This window comes from Trichosurus vulpecula, chromosome 1 (genome assembly GCF_011100635.1).
Source record: "Trichosurus vulpecula isolate mTriVul1 chromosome 1, mTriVul1.pri, whole genome shotgun sequence".
NCBI lineage: Eukaryota > Metazoa > Chordata > Mammalia > Diprotodontia > Phalangeridae > Trichosurus > Trichosurus vulpecula.
In genome coordinates this window covers 263,912,721-263,933,873 of record NC_050573.1, presented here as the reverse complement: position 1 = coordinate 263,933,873, position 21,153 = coordinate 263,912,721, and the positions used below count along the sequence as shown (strand labels likewise).

The following is a 21,153-nucleotide window of genomic DNA, read 5'->3' as shown; positions in this document are numbered from 1 at the left end:
TTTTGAGCTTCAGGAAGAGGAAAATGGTCTGGGATGAATGTGCACCCATGATGATCCAATAGCAAGTGAAGGGTGCTGCTAACCAGAATTGAACACAACCGTGAACTTCTGGATCCCCATCAGGCTCACTGATCTGCTTAAGCAGTGATCTGCCTCAGACAGATTTTGCTGTTTGACTGAATATGCCTGGCTTGACACTTCAAGGGACCTGATAGAGGTATCAATTCTACCTCTTGCTGCTCTCCCAAGTTTCAATGCTGCTGGTATAGCTTATAGTGTAGTTTACAGCTGGAAGTTTTCTACTAAAAAAATACACACACACGCACATACATGCACACACATGCACACGCATACACACACACACACACATTTCTTGTTCATTTGCTGTGTGTACTTTTATAATGGGTTTTGTCTCTAGATAACAATAAGGTGGTTTTTATTGCATGAATGCTTTGTTATAAAGGAGAGGATAAAGTGTGTTCATAGTGAGGAGAGAATAAAGGACAAAAGGGAACCTATGAGACCAATTGTCCTAGACTTACTGCTATATTAAGCCCTCTCTCTGGAGACAGAAAGGAGGGTTTCAACAAAGGAAATACTATGGGAAAGGAAACTTCCTGGCCTTTTCTATCTGGAAGTATAAAATTTGGGGTATTTTAACCCTAATATTTGGATTTTCGGATTTTATCTGATTTACTTTCTGCTGCATTCTACTCCAATTAATCATTGTTTATGAATGTGAATACTTATTGATTGTAGCTGAACTGGTTAAATTGTTTGATTAGTTTTTGAAATGTTTTTTGGGTGATTAGTTAAATGTTGTAATTATTGGTGCATATGATAAGTCTTTGAGACCGATGTTCTTAGCACATGCTGTCAATTTTATTGTTGTTCAGTCATTTCACGTCAGCTGGCCTGACTTTTTTTGGCCCCACTTGGGGCTTTCTTGGTAAAGATTCTGGAGTGGCTTGGAATTTCCTTCTCCAGCTCATTTTACAGATGAGGAAACTAAGGCAATGTTAAGTGACTTGCCCAGAATCACATAGCTAGTAAGTGTCTGAGGCCAAATTTGAACTCAGAAAGATGAGTTTTCCTGACTTCAAGCTCCATACTCTACAGCACAACTTAGCTGCCCATTCTGTCAACTAGCAAATGATAATACTCATAAAGAATTACTGATGCTGAGACAACCCTGAGAAAAAAGAATGAAGACATAAATGATTTATGCATAGTATGAAGATGTTGGGGAGACTTTAGAAGAACCCATTTAAGGATATTATTAACAAATACATACTGAAGATATTCTGTGTGTACTAACAGACTTAACTAAATAATATGGCATACACATATAGTACAAAAAGGGGATGGTACCTGGGTATTGGTCTTTGATCTTCTATAACATCATCAACAAGAAATAAAGTAGTAGAGAAACTTTGCTCTATACACAGGAAGATGTGAGCTCCTACCCTTCCTACCTCTTGGAAATAGAATAGAAACCTCTCAAAGAAAACTTATTGGCTACTGGTAAAGCTCCCCTTCATCATGGAAGAAATTTGATCTGTGATTTCATTGATATATTTAAATCCCAGGCAACAAAATTCCTTCTACCAATGCAGGTCTATGAGTTCTCTGCAATTTACATTCTTAGAGTTACCTAGAATGCTGAAAGTTTTAAGTCATTTGCCTTGAATGGATCACACAGCCAGCGTATGTCAGAGATGGGACTCGAACCCAGGTGTTGCACGTTTGGAGTCCAGCTCTCTATTATACCAGAGTGCAACTTTTATCATTATATAATGAAATTGTAAATCTCTCCCATTTATGTCTCAGTACATCTTGGTTGCCAGCAGGGGGACGTGCTAACTCCTTGTCTGTAGACTAGAATCAGCTGAAACTTCTTGACTTGGGACCACCAGGACTTCCTTTGTCTACATTCATCAACATTTCATCCCAGGCTCTTTTATACTTCTTTAAATTTAGTGCCCCTTCCCCCATCAAAAAAACCTGCTATTTAAACCATCTGCTTAGCTGGGCATCCCCCATCAATCCAAGTCCTTGCTGATCAGATATCACCAGTCTGTAGTCAGAATACAATTTTCTGGGGGATGGAGTCCAAGGAATTTCTCTCTGGGCACAAAGCACCTTGGAAATGTAATTGGAATTGTCTGAGAAAAAAAAAAATCCTTAGTCCCTGAAAATCACACCAGTTGCTAAGAAATATCAGTAGGCATACGTTATAAATACCTTTTGCTTAGAATATAGAATAGTCACAGGTATTCATATTTAGGAGTAATACTTTTTGGACAATGAGAGCAATGGGAAATTAAGTCCATTAAATTTTTGTTTCTTTTATCTCAATGTCTACCCAATTTGTGGAGACATAACCATGATGTCAATGAGAATAAAGTTTATGTCTCTGAGTGCAGAGAATCCTGGACAGGGCCAGCCATACTTGAGATTGGACCTCAGACAACATTTGCTTGTCAGCCTTTGTAGGAAAGCTCTGGCCTCAACTCCTGATAACCTATTTTTTACTGCCTTCCCTCTGCTATTTATCCTATGAAAATTCATCTGATAAATATATTCACAAAATAGTGTTGATGACTGATGAAATTTATGAAACCTCTAAAAATTTTTCTAGAAGCTGTCTATGGAAACAGAAACTTAAACTCAAATGACATCATTCCATATACCACAGTATAGGGATAGGCTAATACTTTTGAAAGAAGAGTCTCCTCCATGGTCAATTCAGCCCTCAACTAAACATAATTGTTACTTTGTTAGCTAGTACTCTTAGAATTAACATTAAGTAATATCCCTTAAAAATGTCAAGAAATGTGTTGGTCCCTCCACATACCCCCTGTGTCTCATTTCCTTTGTACCTAGTATGCATTGATTTTTATACCCATCTCATATAAACAAATATGCAAATCTAGTAAAAAGTATTTATTTTCTATTTTCCAGTATGCTCCATTACAAAAGTACAGTTTATTAGTAGTACATTAATGAACTTAAACATCTAAGTGACTGTGTTTGTCACAAATATTAATTTACATTTTACAAACATCCACCAAAACAATTAAAAATGAAATAAATATATTTATAGTTTAACTTTCTATTTTCATTGCAATTTTCATATTTATAAAATATATAACACTTTTAAATTTTATTCTCAAAAACAAATTTAGATGTGCAAATAAATGATAATGTGTTTTAAATTTTTTCAAGAATAGAAAGAAATCAAAAAGCCAAGATCTTGGAGGTATGAAATAGCAAAATTCTTTAAAAGGCCTATTAAATACAATGATGTTCATAGGAACTCAGGGGCAGTGATTCTTAACTGTGGAAGTGTCTACACTTACCTTAAAGAAACAGAAGACTTCACTTGTACATTTTAAGCTTCTTCAGCCTTCTGCATACTGGCAGCAGACCTGAACCAGTCAAGATCATGACTTTTTTCAAGGCCAGTGCAGTGTGGGCTTCTTCAAAATTTTAGGATTTGACCTCTAAGTTATAGCAGTAGAAAGAAAGAATTGTATAAGAACTAATGAACACTAAAGTACACCTTTCTGCTGACTTTGCTAACAAGGAATTAATGCAGCTTTTCAAGTAGTTACTGAATGGAAATCCAATGAGCAAACATTTTCAAATTAGAAGTCAGGAATACATTTGAAACATGATCAAGGAAAGATTTATATTTCCCCACATAACAACTTTGGCGAGACACTTGGATGTTAACATCTAGGTGAAATGTTCTTGTTTTCCCTTAACAATTAACCTTTTCCCCAAAAAACAAATACCCCTTGATAAAATAGCAACTAAAATGCCATGTGCTTTAAAAAATATATATCATTCAGCTAAAGGCTAAATGGCAAAAATAAACTGGAAGTGTCAACCCAAAGAGCAAACCATATGATTGTATAGATATTAGTAAAGATATGAAGTGGTACTTTAACCCCTTCTATGCTAGATAATGCTTTAAAAGGTCCCTTTTTACGCTGCAGTATGTACACTATTGTACAGGGAGGAGGACTTAAAGGATTTTTATAATGCAAAAAAACTCCAAGGCACTGAAGGGGTTAACATGTGTAATGCATGATTAGGTGCCTGAAGGTTCTGCTATTCAAATGTTGTATTATATACAACTGTAGATGTCTCTAGGGATTGTAATAAATAAATTTCATGCAGCTAAACCTAAATTATATGGGAATATAGTTTACCTGATCACTATTTCACCATTTCTAAGAATTCTCATTTGTATAATTCAAACAATAATAAATAATAGTGCTTATTAATTATACAGCAAAAATAAAACAAAATTATTAATTGCTCAATGAATAGAATTAAAATACAATTTTTCTAATATATGTGAAGGTAATCATGTAAAATACCAATTGTGCCTTATCTTTCTTATTAAACATCAGTAATAATAAGAATATGGATGGTGCCATGAATTTTAACTCAAACTATAATTCATATTCTAAATTTGAAAAATGTAGATGTAGATGTTATACATGTATATTAATAGATCAGAATTTGTAGGAATATTTTGTTGTTTTTTAATCACTGGTTTGTATATTATGGGATGCTGATACATTTCTTTATATAATTGACATTTGAGTAAAAGACTAGAAAAAAGTCAGCAATCTAGCTTCCAGTGGGTTTCAAAATGAATTGCCCATTCAATATTTTTTCTCTTCAACTACAATTTTAAAAAGGTTAATGTTGATGTTACAAATTAGTTTTCAAATATATTAGTGCTTTATATTGAAATTATATTGAGGAATACAACAATGGAATTTTTTGCTCCCTGTAAGAGTGATTCCTTGTTCCCTGTAGGCCAGCTTTCATGCTATATAATGGTGGACATGTTTAGAAAACTCAACAGTAGCTCCAGGCAATGGGGATAGGTCAGAATCACTGCCTGAAATATAATGCTAAATTTCTACTCTACCCCAAAACACATACTGCCCCATTATCCATAATTGAGCCTACGGAGATTACATTTATGTAGACTTCATTATGATTAAAATTGGCTATTTGGACAAATCAAACAGCAGGAACATGGAGATGCTGGTTCTGCCATATGCACAGGGGTAGGAGCGCTTCCAATGAAGTGGGACAGTCACTGTGATCAGTTTGCTCATCCACAGAGATTCAGGGCTAACTCTTCTGACTACCTGAAACATCTGATAGTCCTGTCTCTACTTGTTACATGTTGAAATCCTATAGCCTCTATCAGTATGAACCTCATTAAAGTGGTTTGCTGCTAAATGTTTGATAACTGGCTCTCCAAAAAAGTGCACACAAGATACACTTAATTTAATCTAAATTATTAACAGCATCCCCATTGCTTTCTTAATGAAGAAAACAGTAAATTAAGCCCCAATTTGTAGCATTTGGCATTTTCTTATGTGTTAATGCTCACACTGAAAATTTACCAAATGTTTCTTGAGATCCTGTAGGGATTCCAGCAGTCCTCTGCCTCATTATCTGGGATTTCATAAACTTCCCATGTCTTAGAGCTTTCAGACTTTCTCTAGAATTATACAAATGAAGAATCTGACCCTATTTATATGAATATAAAAATATTTGATCTGGCTTTCTTTTTCCAGTTGGTTATCAGCATAATTAGTTTAAAAAAAGCTGAGTGTACTCCTGCCTCACCCTAACCCCACCCCCAAAAAGAAAAAAAATGTAGTCCTTATAACGGTTTTATACTTATTCAACGATTCTTTAAAATCTACCATAGTAGGGGATAAATAATACCTTATAAATTATTTTTATTCTGCTGCATTTTTAATTTTGATTACTTATTATCTTGGGGGGAAAAGTAATTTTCTAGACCATAGTTTTAAATAATTTGAAGAAACTTAAAATTAATGTTGGCATTCAGTACTTTTTTTCTTTTCCTATATCAAACATTACCAGTATACCTAGGTTACAAGATATCAATCTGAGTTTGCAGATGGAAAAGTATATGAATAAATATAGGCATATGTCTATGTCAACTTTTAAAACTGAAATGATCACTTCTTCCTGAGGCCAAGTCTACAAAATTTCCCAGGCTGGTCATCTATAATTCAATTGGATTGTGAAGGGCGAACTGATCTGGTCTCCCAAACATCAAAAAATAAAATGTAAAAAAAAAAAATGTCTATAACCAAGTACTTCAGTTGATAAGATCAAATCAGCAAATCATTACTCAGCTATCTGATAACATTAAACTAACCAATTTAATTCCCAAATGGTTGTGCCATGCTGATAGTGCCCCCATATCACACCATGAACATGTGTTATACAATTTAAATATTCTGGCCATCCAGAAATAATACTAATAAAATAGAGTTACAGAATAAAATATAGCAAATTAAAGTTGGATTACTAATAAATGTTAGTCCTCATCAATAATTCAAAGGATGTTTTCCAGCTAAAATTTCATTAAACTATGATTGTTTCACATTTAGAACCTTTGGAAAGTATGCTTTCTCACAAATGTATCAGGAAGGTAAATTTACATACCTTACATATGTATAAGAAACTGTAACCACATATTTGGCAAATATTTTCATAGCATAAATCCTTCAAGACTCAAAACGTTTTGACCACATATCAATTATGAAATACATTCCGAACACACTCAGAATACTGGTATTAGACCCAAACCTTCAAAGATCTAAGGCAGAGTGGTTTAAAAACAATATCAAAAAATTGAAAACAAAGCTCACCCTTACCTATTAAGCAACAACTGACTGGATTTAATGGTATCCTACAATAAAAGAGTTACAAGGAAATTGTTTAAATCTGGAAAATCCTACTTTCTTTTCTGGTTCTTCTTGGTCCTTAGAAATGTGTTCAATTCAGCACATTTGAGAACCATTCAGGAATAAAATAAATCGATGACTGGTTACTCATATTCATAAAATCCATGGAAACAATAGAATATGAATGTAACATTCATGTGCTCTCTTTATAAATGAGTTCCCTTTTAAGGGAGCTACTCTTGCTTTAAAGAAAAGGCTTGCTATCTTTTTTCAATATTAGGTCACACACACAAAGTAACTCAAATATTTTAACACCAAATATTTGGTCATATTCACAAATGTGTGTTAGTGCAAAATCAATGTGAAAAAATGGGGTGGGGCTGGAATATTCATATGAAGCTCCTATTAAAGCGATATCTTAGGACCAAGAACATGGCCCAGAGTATTCAAGTAGTGTATCTTTGAAATCTGATCAGTGGAAGAAGCACTGACAGTTCCAAATTTACAGCTCCTCCATTTTACATTCATCATGAGTCAAAACATCAAGAATATACAATACATTCTTGTATGATGAGCAAGATGCAATCTTCAGAGAGTGAAATGTCAGTAAGATAATATGTTCTGTCTTCATAGCTTACTTATTTCATTTTCCTCCAATAGTGGTATTACAAAGTTGCCATGCCATTGAACAAAAATCCTTGGCTATAAGACTGTTTTCTAGGGGAATCTGAGTACCTGACTGAGCAATCCTCACCTGTTCTCTCTCATATGTTCTAGTCTATTTCCTAATGAAAATTTCCTTAGGTCACAGGCACAACCCTACTTCAGGTAGCTCAATTAAACACATTAGATTAAAATAAATTTCCCCACAATGAAGATAGAAATAAAAGAGCTACCGAATCCATTTGCATCAGTCATAATTTAAATAACATGAGGTTTTCATTTTCAATTGGCATTAAGGCCTATGTCTGGAAAGTTATTTCAGCAGTGATCCAAGATGAGAGGAGGCCATTTCTCATTTTGTCTGTGATGAATCAGCATGGTTACCTCTTTACAGGTGGATTACAAATGACTAAAGATAAAACAATGTGAGAAGAATTACAGTGCTACATACACTATGGAGAGGGGGTACAAGGGAAAACTTATAATAGGAATTAAAGTGCTTTCTTCTTTGAGGAGATACTTAGTCTTTCATGCTTAGTCTCCTTGTGGCCACAGGGGTCTGTCTCTTGCTTGCTTTATGTCACTTATAATACACAGATGGGGTAGTAGTTCAGGCTCAGGGCCTAGCACATTGTCATAGAAAATAACCTGGAAACAAGAAAAATGACCATTCCATTTGTAGTTTCTTATGGGCAGTTGAAAATTTTATTGGATATTTAAGTGTTTCTTCATATCATTAATTCTTTTGTCTCTACTTTTGTTTAAGCAGTAGCTTGGTACAAATAGATCATAGTAAAAGCATATCCATCCTATGCTTCTTTTTCAGCTAGGCTTATATACAGATGTCTTGTAGAATCGAGAGGCATTTGCGATCCATTGTGATGTTTCTTTCTGCCAAAACTGCAGTATGGACTTGTCTGTTCAATTAGTGAATTTGTGGTTTTTCCAGGGTCTGGTAGTGATGAACATTTGTACACAGTTTATGTATTTGTGGCGGTATGAAGTGTGGGGTGTCAGGTTGTATATTTTACTTTGCCTGTAGCAGCAGAGGAAGCAGAAGTAGAAGCAGAGGCAGAGGCCTGATTGCCTAAATATAGAGGGTCCAAACAAGCCACTTTGGCCGCAAAGAAGGAATGAATACAATGGAGAACAGCAAATAGATTGGAGAACTCCAGCTCCTGAAAAGAAAAGAAGAAATCAGGTTATATGAAAATATGCCAGCCATCAACTTCTTGAGAAAATTTACAAAAGCAATGAATACTTATACTTATGTCTGGAACAAAGATTAGTTATATTTAACATATAGAAACAACACATATTTTATCAGTCTTTAAAAAGCTAATTACATGTTTCATGCGCTACAGGCTTATTTCAGCTAATAGAGGAAAAAATTTCAACATATAGGGACTATGGCTTCCCAAGTGAGTTCTCTATTAATAAGCCAAATTATGCTGTTATTAAAGTGAATTCCGTTTTTGAATGAGTAGGTTTCACAACCCGAGAGGAAGAGTAGTTGATTTGCAGGGCAAGAAGGCAGTCAATAGCCCTAATGAGAGCACCACCAATCCCTTTCCCACTCTGAGGCTGGCAATACGGAGAACCCAAACCAATGAAATGATCATTAGATTAGTGTCCCTGGGGTGGGGAACCTGCATGTCCGTCTAGGTCTGCAAGTGTGGCCCTTTGACTGAATCCAAACTTCACAGAAAAATCCCCTTAATAAAAGGATTTGTTCTGTAAAACTTGGACTCAGTCAGAAGGCTGCACATTCCCCATCCCTGGCAGAATTTTTCACTGAAATGGCAAAAGTAGTGTTTCCTGGAAGAAAGGAGAACAAGCAAACTAGGTGACCTCTCTTCAAAGCTGAGTAATTTGGCTCCAGGGTATGGTACCTTTTCCAGTTTGCCAATATCATAATCTTTTTGTTGTGTGTGTCTCTGGGGAAGACTTTTTCATTGGACTTGAAGGTAAGCTGCTGCATTTCTGAGGCAGTTCAGAGAGAGTTAAGTGTGCCCCATTTAATGAGTTAACAAATGCTGGTCTTGGAGTTAGAAAAACCTGAGTTCAAATCCTCCCTCAAACACTTACTGTGTGACCTGGGTGACATGATTCTGATCAGATCACATAACTTTTCTCAGCCCCAGTTTTATCGCCTTGTAAAGTGGAGAAAACAAGACCACCTACTTAACAGAGTTGTTGTGAGGATTGTGGAAGTGTTGTACCAGAAGCGAGTGAGACACACCACAGAGTATAAGTTTTAAGTGGAGAATTTATTAGCCGGCAGCCATTGGGGTACGGCACCACAAATCAATAGCCATGTGTTGGGGTGATGGCTTGGCTTATATAGGATATGTGTGGGGTACAGAATGGGGGGGACAGGAACAAAGGTCCTGGCTGATCAAAAGATTCAGTCCTACTAGTGGGATAATCTCATTTACATTCCTTGGTGGAGTCACGGAGCCCCAGGGATATCTGCTAGAAAGGGTCTGCCAGGTTATCCTTCAGTGAGATGGTCCTATCTAATTGACATTCCTTGGTGGAGTCATGGAGTCCCAGGGGGTTTGCTAAATGCCAAAGATATCTGAGACCATTCTTTCTGGGGGTGCTTGTCAGTAGCTAGGGGTTTCTCAGGGGTTCCTAATTTTCCTTGTATTACAGAAATATAATAAAAGTCAATTTTTTTAGTTTCTCTAGAAATGTTAAAATTTGTTTTTCTGGTCTAAAAAGGCCTCCCAGGCTTCAAGTTGGAAGGTGGATTGATGAGGACAAAAGCACTTTCTTAGGTAAATTAATCTGTAACCAAAACTTTGAATAAAGAATGTGTCTTGTCAGGTTTTGATCATTGTCTTCCTCACCCCAGAAGTAATCGGGCTATTGATCAATCTAAGGGCTATGTCTGCTTTTTCCATACCCTAAAGGGTCTCCATGACCCACTTCTCTCCATTGAGAAAGGATTTAAGATGCTGATTTAAGGAAAAAGTCCTTTGTTTTACCCTTTGAAAACACTTTAAGGGCATGGTCAAGGGAGGAAGGAAATGGCGGCTATTTCTAGGTATGTTAGCTTCAAACTGTATTTTAAAATATTGCAATTATTTCCTTGTTCAAAATTCTTATTAACTGTTACCTAAAATGATCTTGTGGTAGAAAGTCATGTATCAATGTCCAGGGAGACTATGTCAATTTGGGCATCTTTCTCTCTAGGTTAGAAACGCTTAGATATTAGATTCATGTCAAATTAAATGGAATTCTTTTGACACACTTGTGCCTACAACACAAGGTAGAATATATATATAAAAATAGAATATATTTAAAAATGCATGTGTATATATATGCATATGTATATATATGCGTGTGTATATATATGCGTGTGTATATATATGTACATATGTATATACATATTTTATATATGTATGTGTGTGTGTATATGCATATACTACCTTATATACATACATACATATATATGTTCTACTTATGCACATACACACACACCTGCACACACACAGTGTGTGTGTGTGTGTGTGTGTGTGTGTGTGTGTGTGTGTGTGTGATCAAATGAGACAGCAATTTCATCTGGTTTTGCAAGCACTACAGACATGGTAACTCTTATTCTCATTCTTAGGTATAGTTCTAAAGGACTACAATGATGATGCCTATCTCACATAATATCATCAACAGCTATATTCTTAAAAAAATTTGAGATTGGACTAGATTCTCTCTTTGGTTTTATCCACTTTTCAGTCCTATGATCCTTCATAGATTTCATGTAACTTCAGATCTGAAAAGGACCTTGGAGAATACATATTCAAAACCCCTTACTTTACATCTGTGAAAATGATCAAGAACAAATAAATGATTGCCCAAAGTTACATGGACAATGCTAAGTTTCAGACCCATGTTTCCTGACTACCTTATCCAGGGCTTCTTTTTTTAATATAAAATCTGCCTTTCGTTAGCACTTTGCCCTACCCAACTTCAATAAATCAATCTACAATATTTGGTGGAGTAGTCCTTATAACTTTTATTTTTGTCATGATTTTTGTTTTTGCATTATGAAGCTGTGCTTTCATCAGTTTAGGGAAATTCTGGTGTGGACATGTCTTCTATTGCTGCAGATGAGCACCTAATTTGTACTGTGTAGTCTTAATTGTCTGGCCCACTGAGAGGTTAAGTGACTTGACTGCATGTCAGTGGAAGAACTTGAAACCAAGTCTTTCTCTCCTTAAAGCAGACCTCTGTCCCCCATGTCTGGCTACCTCTCACTGCACTGCATCCTGTACTGTATAACACTACAAATGAATCAAATGTCATCATACATTTCACTGATATCCATAGTATTACAATTAAATGGAGGAAAAAAGAGATTACAAATACATTATTTGAAACTGTAACCTCATTCTTCCCACCCACAACCAGCTTCTCTTAGCTTAGGGTGTGATTTGTCTCCTTCCCCCTTCCCCAAGGGACAGCCCTGTGCCCTGCATTTTGCATAAGCTAATGGATACACCTGGAGCCACATCTCAGTATTTGGTTCACACTCTGTCTTCACTTCCTTTTCTTTCATTAACCCTCAACCTTTTGCATTCTGGCTTCCAACCTCATCATTTGACGAAAACTGCCTTCTCCAAAGTTACCAGTCATCTACTGATTTCAATGCTTGAGGGTCCCTTCTCAGCTGTCATCTTTCTTGACCTCTTTGCTACATTTGGCACTGTTGGTCACTCTTTTCTGGATAATCTCTGTTCTCCAGGTTTTGGTGATATACTGGTCTTTTTCCTACTAGTCTAACTGTTCCTTCTTAGTCTCTTTTGTTAGCTCATGATCTATATTATACCACATCTGTACCACTTCTATAAGTGTTTCCCAAGGCTCTGTTTTGACCTATCATCTTTATACTTCCTCTGGGGAACCTCATCAACTCATAAGGGTTTGATTATCATCTTAATGCAGATGATTCCTAGATCCATATATCTATGCAAAGTCTTAAATAGCCACCACCCTAGTTCATGCCTTTATTACTTCTCACCTAGATTTTTGCAGTGGTCTCCTAATTGGTTTCCCTGAATAAAATCTCTTTCCACTCAAGTCCATCCTCTATAACACTGCCAAAGAAGATTGACTTAAGCACAGATCCCATTATGCTATTCTCCTACTCAATAAAATCTTATGGCTTCCTATTACATCAGGATGATGAAACCAAAATGATTTCTCTGTTCCTTAAATATAACATTCCAGGATCTCTCAACCGAGCTTTTTCAGGGACCATCCCTCATTGCTGGAATGCATATTCTCCCTACCTCTTCCCTGTAGAACCAATGTCTTTCAACATTCAGCTCAAATTTTATCTTCCACATGAAGCCTTTCCTAAGCTCCCCAACTGCTAATGCCTTCCCTCCTTAAATTCCCTTCTTAACTATCCAATATAGGATAGTTATATAGATATAGTTAGATATAGAAAATATATTCTATTTATCTTTCATCTTTATGTCTATTCTACACACATATGAATATATACATATATGTATACATAATACATATATATACATATAGATTGGTATAACTATATATACATATGTAGTCATTCACATGAATGTACACACACACACATACACGCACACACACACACACATATATGGTATGTATATACTATATGTGTTTGTCTCGCCAGACAGACTATAATATAACTTCCTTGAGAGTAAGGATTATTTCATTCTTTATATTTGTATTTTGTATGTTCAGAGCTTAGCCTAGAGTACACACTTAATAGAAGTAAATACATATTGATTAATTAAAAAGAATTTTTCCCCTGTTTTCTCTTCACTGTTCAGAAATTGGCCCATTTGCAAATAAATGTGCCTATGGATAAATGGAAGAATATGCACCCTACCAAAAAACACCTTGAAAATGAATTAAAAGATGATTAAAACTAATTGAAAAATAATAAACTTTGAAAAAAAATCTATTATTGCTAGCAGTTAAAGGCATAGTAAAATAAATGGTTACACGACACTTATGCAATATTCAGCCCTTGAATCACAGGCTTTGATGAGTCAACATCCATCTAAAAACTTACTGGAGTTTGGCCAGAGGAAGATGATGAAGTTGGTCATGGATCTGAAAACTATGTCAAATGAGGAGATGTTAAAGAAAATGGGACTGTTACAGCTGCAGAAAAAAATACTAAGTGGAGATATAATAATTGGCTTCAATTCTCTGGAGGGATAGAAATAAGTGTGGAAAACTAATTAAATTTATTTTCTGTAACTTTAGAGAGTAGAAATTAAAGGGAGGCAGATTTTAGGACCATATAATGAAGCACTTTCTCAGCAATTAGAGCAGCTCATCTCTAGTCATATATACCAAATCCAAACACAGGGGCCTATTTTTCTTATTAATTAATTCATGCTATCTGTTTTTATTATTCTCATGAAACAAAAAGAAAATGTTATGTTCCCTTTAAAATATTCCCAGGTGGGATAGAGTACAGAGCCAAAATGGTGAGAAAAGGCAGCAACTTGCCTGAGCTCTCCCCCAAACCCCTCCACACGTCTTTAAAAAATGCCACAAAACAATTCCTGGAGCAGAAGAACCCAAAAAGGGATGGGATGAGATAATTTTCCAGCCAAAGACAGCCTAGAAGGTCAGCAGAAAAGGTTTGTTACACCTGGGTGAGAGTGGAGCACAGTTCAGTGCAGGCCATACCAACACAGATTGGACCTCAGCAAAGCAGGAGTAGGTGTTGGAAGCCAATGAATCAGCAGAGGTAGCAGCCACTTCTGGGGCTCTCAGCCCAAAGACGGCAAGGAGATCAGACAACTAACCACAAGGAGATTACAGGTGTCTTTTTGGTAGCACTAAGGCAGGATTCTGTTGCTTTGTCCATACTCAGATCTGGTTCAGACTCTTGGGTGGCAGTCCCAGGGTGAGGAGGAGCAATAGCACATCAGATTTTACAGCTAGAGGGGAGCAGGAACCCTTGTCACAGTTACAGGGCAGACAAGAGTGCTTGTAGTCACTCACAGACCAGAGCACAGGCCAGGAGAGTAGTAAACACAACTCTTCTTAGATCATACCACCTTGGAAGAATTGAAAACTTACAGGCCCCTAGGAGTATCTCTTAAAACAGCTGCACAAAACTCCTGAAGTTTGGGACAGTGTACCCTCCACCTTGGAATCAGAGCCCCACTTTGACAAAAAGTTAAAAGTTGAGAAATAGACTGGAAAAAAGAGCAAAAAACAGAAAAAAAGATTCTGACCAGAGAAAGTTACTGTGGTAACAAGAAAGATCAAAACACACATTTAGAGAAAGAAAATAAAGTCAAAGCTCCTACAGCCAAAGTCCCCAAGAAAAATATTAATTGGTATCAGGGCATGGAAGAGCCCAAAAAGGATTTTGAAAATCAAGTAAGAGAGGTAGAGGAAAAATTGGGAAGAGAAATGAAAGCGATGAAAGAAAATCATGAAAAATGAGTCAACAGCTTGGTAAAGAGACACAAAAAATACTAAAGAAAATAACACCTTAAAAAACAGACTAGGCCAAATGGTAAAAGAGGTACAAAAAGACAGTGAAGAGAAGAATGCTTTAAAAAGCAGAACTGGCCAAATGGAAAAAGAGGAGCAAAATTCACTGAAGAAAAAAACTCCTTAAAAAGTAGAATTGGCCAATGGAAAGGGATTTACAAAAGCTCACTAAAGAAAATAATTCCTTAAAAATTAGAAATGAGAAAATGAAAGCTAATGACTTTATGAGAAATCAAGGAACAATAAAACAAAATGAAAAAAATGAAAAAAATAGATGATAATGTAAAATATCTCATTGGAAAAACAACTGACCTGGAAAATAGATCCAGGAGATATAATTTAAAAATTAGTGGACTACCTGAAAGCCATGAAAAAAAAAAGAACCTAAACATCATCTTTGAAGAAATTATCAAGGAAAACTGCCCTGATATTCTAGAACCAGAGGGTAAAATAGAAATGGAAAGAATACACTGGTCACCTTCTAAAAGAGATCTGAAAATGAAAACCCCCAGGAATACTATAGCCAAATTCCAGAGCTCCTAAATCAAGGAGAAAATATTGTAGGTAGCTAGAAAGAAACAACTCGAGTATCATGGAGCCGCAGTCAGTATAACACAAGATTTAGCAGCTTCAACATTAAAGGATTGGAGAGCTTAGAATATGATATTCTGGAGGGCTAAGGAGCTATGATTATAGCCAAGAATCACCTGCCCAGCAAAACTGAGCATAATTCTTCAGAGGAAAAACTGGACAGTCAATGAAACAGAGAACTTTCATGCATTCCTGATGAAAAGACTAGAGGTGAATAGAAAATTTGACTTTCAAATACAAGGCTCAGAAAAAGCATGAAAAAGTAAATAGGAAAGAGAAATCATAAGGAATTCAATAAGGTTAAACTGTCTACATTTGTACATGGGAAAATGATACTTTTAACTTCTTAAAATTTTCTCATTATAAGGGCAGTTATAAGGAGTATCTATTGATTGAAAGCCTAAGAATGAGTTGAATACCATGAGATAATTATCTAAAACATAAAAAAAAAAGAGGTGAGAGAAGAATGTGCTGGGAGAAAGGGAAAGGATGAGGTAGCATGGGGAAAATTACCCCACATAAAAGAGGTAAGAAAAAGATTTTACAGCGGAGGGGAAGAAGAAGGAAGTGAGGGGTAGTGTATGAACCTCACTGTCATCAGAAGTGGCTCAAAATTGACACACTCATTTGGAATAGAGGTATGTCTTACCAGACAGGAAAGTAGGAGGGGAAGTAGATAAGAGAAAGGGGAGGGGTGGAATAGAAGGGAGGGCAGATTGGGGAGGGGGTAGTCAGATGTAAAACACTTTTGGGGAGGAACAGGGTGAAAGGACAGAGAGAATAGAATAAATGGGGGGAAGAGGATGGAGGGAAATAGTTAGCAATAGTAACTAAAAAAAATTTTGAAGCAAGTTTCTCTGATAAAGGCCTTAATTCTCAAATATATAGAGAAACTAAAACTTTCCCTCATTGGCTTTTTGTACCTCTTTTATCACTTGGTCTAGTCTGTTTTTAGGTGTCTTTTTGCAGTGTTTTTTTGTGCCTATTTTACCAATATATTTCATCATTAATAAAAATAAAATAAGAGCAATTCCCCAATTCATAATTGATCAAAAGATATGAACAATTTTTAGATGAAGTAATCAAAGCTATCTATAGCCATATGAAAAAAAAATTCTCTAAATCTCTATTGATTGGAGAAATGCAAAATAAAATAATTCTGAGGTACTACCTCATACGTATATGATTGGCTAAAAGGACAGAAAAAATAAATGACAAATGTTGGAGGGGATATGTGAAAAATGAGAAATTAAAGCCCGGTTGGTAGAGCTGTGAATTGATTCAACCATTCTACAGAGCAATGTGGAGCTATGACCAAAGGGCTATAAAATCATCCATACACTTTGGCCTAGCAGTACTACTGCTAGGCCTGTATCTCAAAAGATATGTAAAAAAGGACCTACATGTACAAAAAAAAATTTCTGGTGACAAAGAATCTAAAATTGAGGGGATGCCCATTAGTTGAGGAATGGCTGAACAAATCATGGTATGTAATTGTGATGGAATACTATTGTGCTATAAGAAATGATGAGCAAAATGCTCTCAGAAAATCTTGGACTTAAATGAGCTGATGCGATGTGAAATATACTATGTACGAAGTAACAGCAATATTATAAAATGATCAGTTGTGAATAACTTAGCTATTCTCAGCAATACAATGATCCAAGACAACTCTGAAGGATTTATGATGAAAAATGCTATCCATTTCCAGAAAAAGACCTGATGGTGCCTGAATACAGATTGAAGTAAATTTTTTAACTTTATTTTTCTTGACATTTTTTTGTCTATGTTTTCTTTCACAACATGACTAATAAGAGAATGTTTTACATGACTACATATGTATAATCTATATCAAATTGTTTGCCTTCTCATGGTGGAGGGAGAGTTGTAAGGGAGGAAGAGAGAGAATTTGGAACTCAAAGTTTTAAAAATGAATGTTAAAAGTTGCTTTTACATGTAACTGGGGAAAAATAAAATACTAAATATTTTTAAAAGAAAATGTTATAACTAGCTCTCCTATAGGTACTAATTTGTCCAAGATGCCTAAGAAATGTTTCTTGGCTGTTTATAAGTAACATTGTTATGAAATATTATTTTTTCCTTGAACACATTCAAATTTCATTACCTTATGAAATCCAGGATTATCCAGACTCGAGTTCTTTTATTTTTAGCAATTTTAAAAAAGTGTTAAATATATACAGAAATCTAATTTCTAGTTTTGCAATATTCATTATTTATACTTTTATACTTTGTCTTAAGGTGTGCCATTTGAAATGGTGAAGAAGGGGATAAAGACGATGCAGGGCTGTAGGACACTAAACAATGTTGATTCCATATTTGTTTTTTAATCCCCTGGAAGATTAGGAGGAATTGGGGGGTGGAAGGATAAGAAGGAAACATAGAATGACAAAAAAAAAAAAATCTGTCCTCATTCATTTCATTAAAGTCATAGTTGGAGAATTGGAGTTCACTTGACTCAACAAACTAGGAAAACAGTGTTGTCTCTTGGGTATTCACAGCTTTGATTGAATTGCTTTAAATCAGATCAATATCTGTCTGAGAACTTCTTTATTAAGTGGGAATATTCACTGGGGAGGTGAAAGAGGAGGTAGAAGGAAACAAAATTGAAAAATAATAGAGTAAATGAAGCAAGGAAGAAAGAGGATATGTCACCAATTGGATTGAATTCAACTCAACAAACATTTATTAGGCATCTGTTATGTGCATAGTGCTGTGTTAGGCTATATAAAATAAAGGAAAAAATAACAAAGTTTTACTGTCAAGGAGGTAATATTGGACTCCTATTCTTCTCTCTCTTGGGTTGTCTCAATTCCTCCCCCTCTCCTGTCTTCATTATTGTTACCTACCTGATTACCCTACTTATATGATCCTTTAGAATCTTTTCTACAGGAATATTGAGGGTACTTTTCATTAATAGCTGAAATTTATATGAAGCTTTAAAGGTTCCAAAATTATTTGCATAAATTGTGTTATTTGAGTCTCAACCCTTTTATGTCCTATAGGTTCCACAGATATTTCCATACTTATTTTACAGATGAGACAACCAGTCTTCATAAGTGACTTACCTACAGTCACACAGTACCAGAGGCAAGATTCAAATCCAGTTTGCATCAGGCTCCACTTCTAGCATACTATGCCATACTTTCTCTCAATACCATATAGCTTCATAGGGATTTATAAATGACATTTCAGTTCAATAATTTTATATTTCATGATCCTTAAACTTAAAAAAATAGCATTGTCATTTACAAATTGATTTCTTCCCTACCTTTTAAAGAGGAATAATCTACATTTGAGAGTCAGTGTTGGATATGCAGATAGAGGTATGTGGGAAATGATTAATTTAAACCCCTGGTTTATTTCCAATGAGTATTATTCAGTATCAAGTTTGACTCCATAGGTGCAGTGATTATTATTGTTGTACTTGTCTACTGTTATACAATTAGTCAATCTAGTGAATCTACTTACTTAACTAATGCCTAATGAGCAAATGGCCAAGCCCAGTGTGGTGGAGATGATGCAATGGCATGGAAAGCCACACAGCTATTTTTTACTGTACCTCCATACTTGTTATCCCTTTCCTAGGTAAATGACCCTATGACACTTGGCCAAAAGGTCCTATGAGTACTTGAGCAATGGGTGACCCTATCTTCACATTGCAGGAACTGCTTGCAAATCTTTTCCCCATTGCCCAATATGGGGACAATAAAAGACCATCATCTCTGCCCATATTCAGATATCCTCTACTGGCTAGTCTATTGAAAGCATAAGCTGAAGCTTCTCCTGGAAGGTCAAGATATAGGTGTATCAACCAATGAGACTATGTGTTTTACTTTGCCTTTTCTGTATTATAGCAAGCACTATAAAACTAAGACTTTAAGGAAATGGGGCATCTCAGATCATGAGGAAGAGCTGAGACCCATTTCATTAGTGGAAGCCATGAACCCTTAATAAAGTATTATCTGCTCAGAGTTCTGCCCCAGTGTCTTTTATGGCACATTGGATAATTCTGGACCTCATAGAAACTTTGTTGGAGTCAGGAAGACCTCTATTCTTGTACTGCTTCTGTTACACACTATTTGCATCACCATGAACAAGGCTTAATCTTTCAATGATTTCATGTAACTAAGACTATAAATTGTTGATTTGTATTAGTAAAAGGAGTTACCACATGAGAAGTTATCCACACAATGGAATTATAGGTCTGGACCTTTCATCCTTACCCTCATTGAAATCTCTATCCTTGTTCTTTTAATAGTCTAGTGTCAGAACACAATACCTTTGCCAGTACAGGAATAATGACTCCAACCCTTTTGATAACTCCTTCTGTGGAATCCACCTCTACAATGCAGATTCAAAACCCTCTTTGATTAATAGTCAAGTGTTAAGGCAGGTGTTTCAAAATTTTCTAGATTCATGGGCCCTTAATGTCTCAGTAATTTTTTCAAAGCTCTCTTAGGCCAAAAGAAATATCTAACAGGTCTGTTTATTAAGTAGTTAGGTTCAAACAACTCCACACATATCCATGTCCTAATAACTTAGTGGCCACTTGAAACGAATTAATAAATTGAAACAAATAATATCTTTATTACATTCTTAACTATAGTTATCGATTAATGGGATGAATGTGCCTGTTGGGAACTATAAAACTTCTTGAGTGAGATTGAACCCTGCTACCCTCATTTCCCTTTCTACACTATTATTAGTAACTACATATTACTTGCTTTTTATCACAGCAACCCAAAGACCCAAGTACGCAAAGATATGACTATGCAAAGAAAAAGATCTAGAAATTATAGGTATAACCTAAAGTAAAGATAACCAAAATATCTCAAATATTTGTGAATGTAATGGATGTTGAATATTGCTGTGTTTCCCTTGAACATGTAAAATATCCCAAGGTGTCCCTGCGAGTTCAGTGCAGCACCCAGAGGTACCAAGTACACAATTTGGGCTACTCAGTCTTAGAGAGTTATCTGAAGTACATAATGGTTAAGTGACAGATTAGACCAAGTCATACAACCAATAACTACTGATCCTAAGCCTAGTACTTTAGTCAATACACTGCTAAATAACCGGTACTGATCTTGCTTTTTCCCAAATGTTTAGATTTGTATCACTAATAGAAATACTTAACTGTACCCATTCCAAATATAAATGATTCTTTGTATATTAAGAATTTTTTTCTCTACATATACATGTATATACCACTGGGTAGTGTTAAAGTATCCTTTTTCAACAAGGAATACTTATTCAATCTCTTTTATAATGTTGAGTAGTAAAGAACAAAATAAAAATCAGCTTTCCTAGACAGAATAATAAGCTCTGTTAGATAACCTATCTATCAAGGAAAATAAGTCTTAGTAGAACTAAAAAAAATGTGAAAACTCCATAACTTCTAGTAGATGAAAAGCTTTTTTATAAGTAGATGCTCCTATCTGCCTGTTTCAATGTCTACTACTATAAAGTTCCATACCTCATCAGGCAAATAAGCTTAAAATATGATAACTTAGGTGAATATTATTATTAATATAGGAATGTACAATTTATTTATTTTACTTTTTGTGCTTTGCAACTGCTTTAAAAAGTTTTTTTT

At 35.4% G+C, this 21,153-nt stretch overlaps 1 pseudogene; it reads right to left on the bottom strand.

The window, feature by feature from the left end:
• Positions 1-7,869: 7,869 nt before the first annotated feature.
• The window catches only part of LOC118836775, a 160,362-nt pseudogene continuing 147,078 nt past the window's right edge, over positions 7,870-21,153 (bottom strand).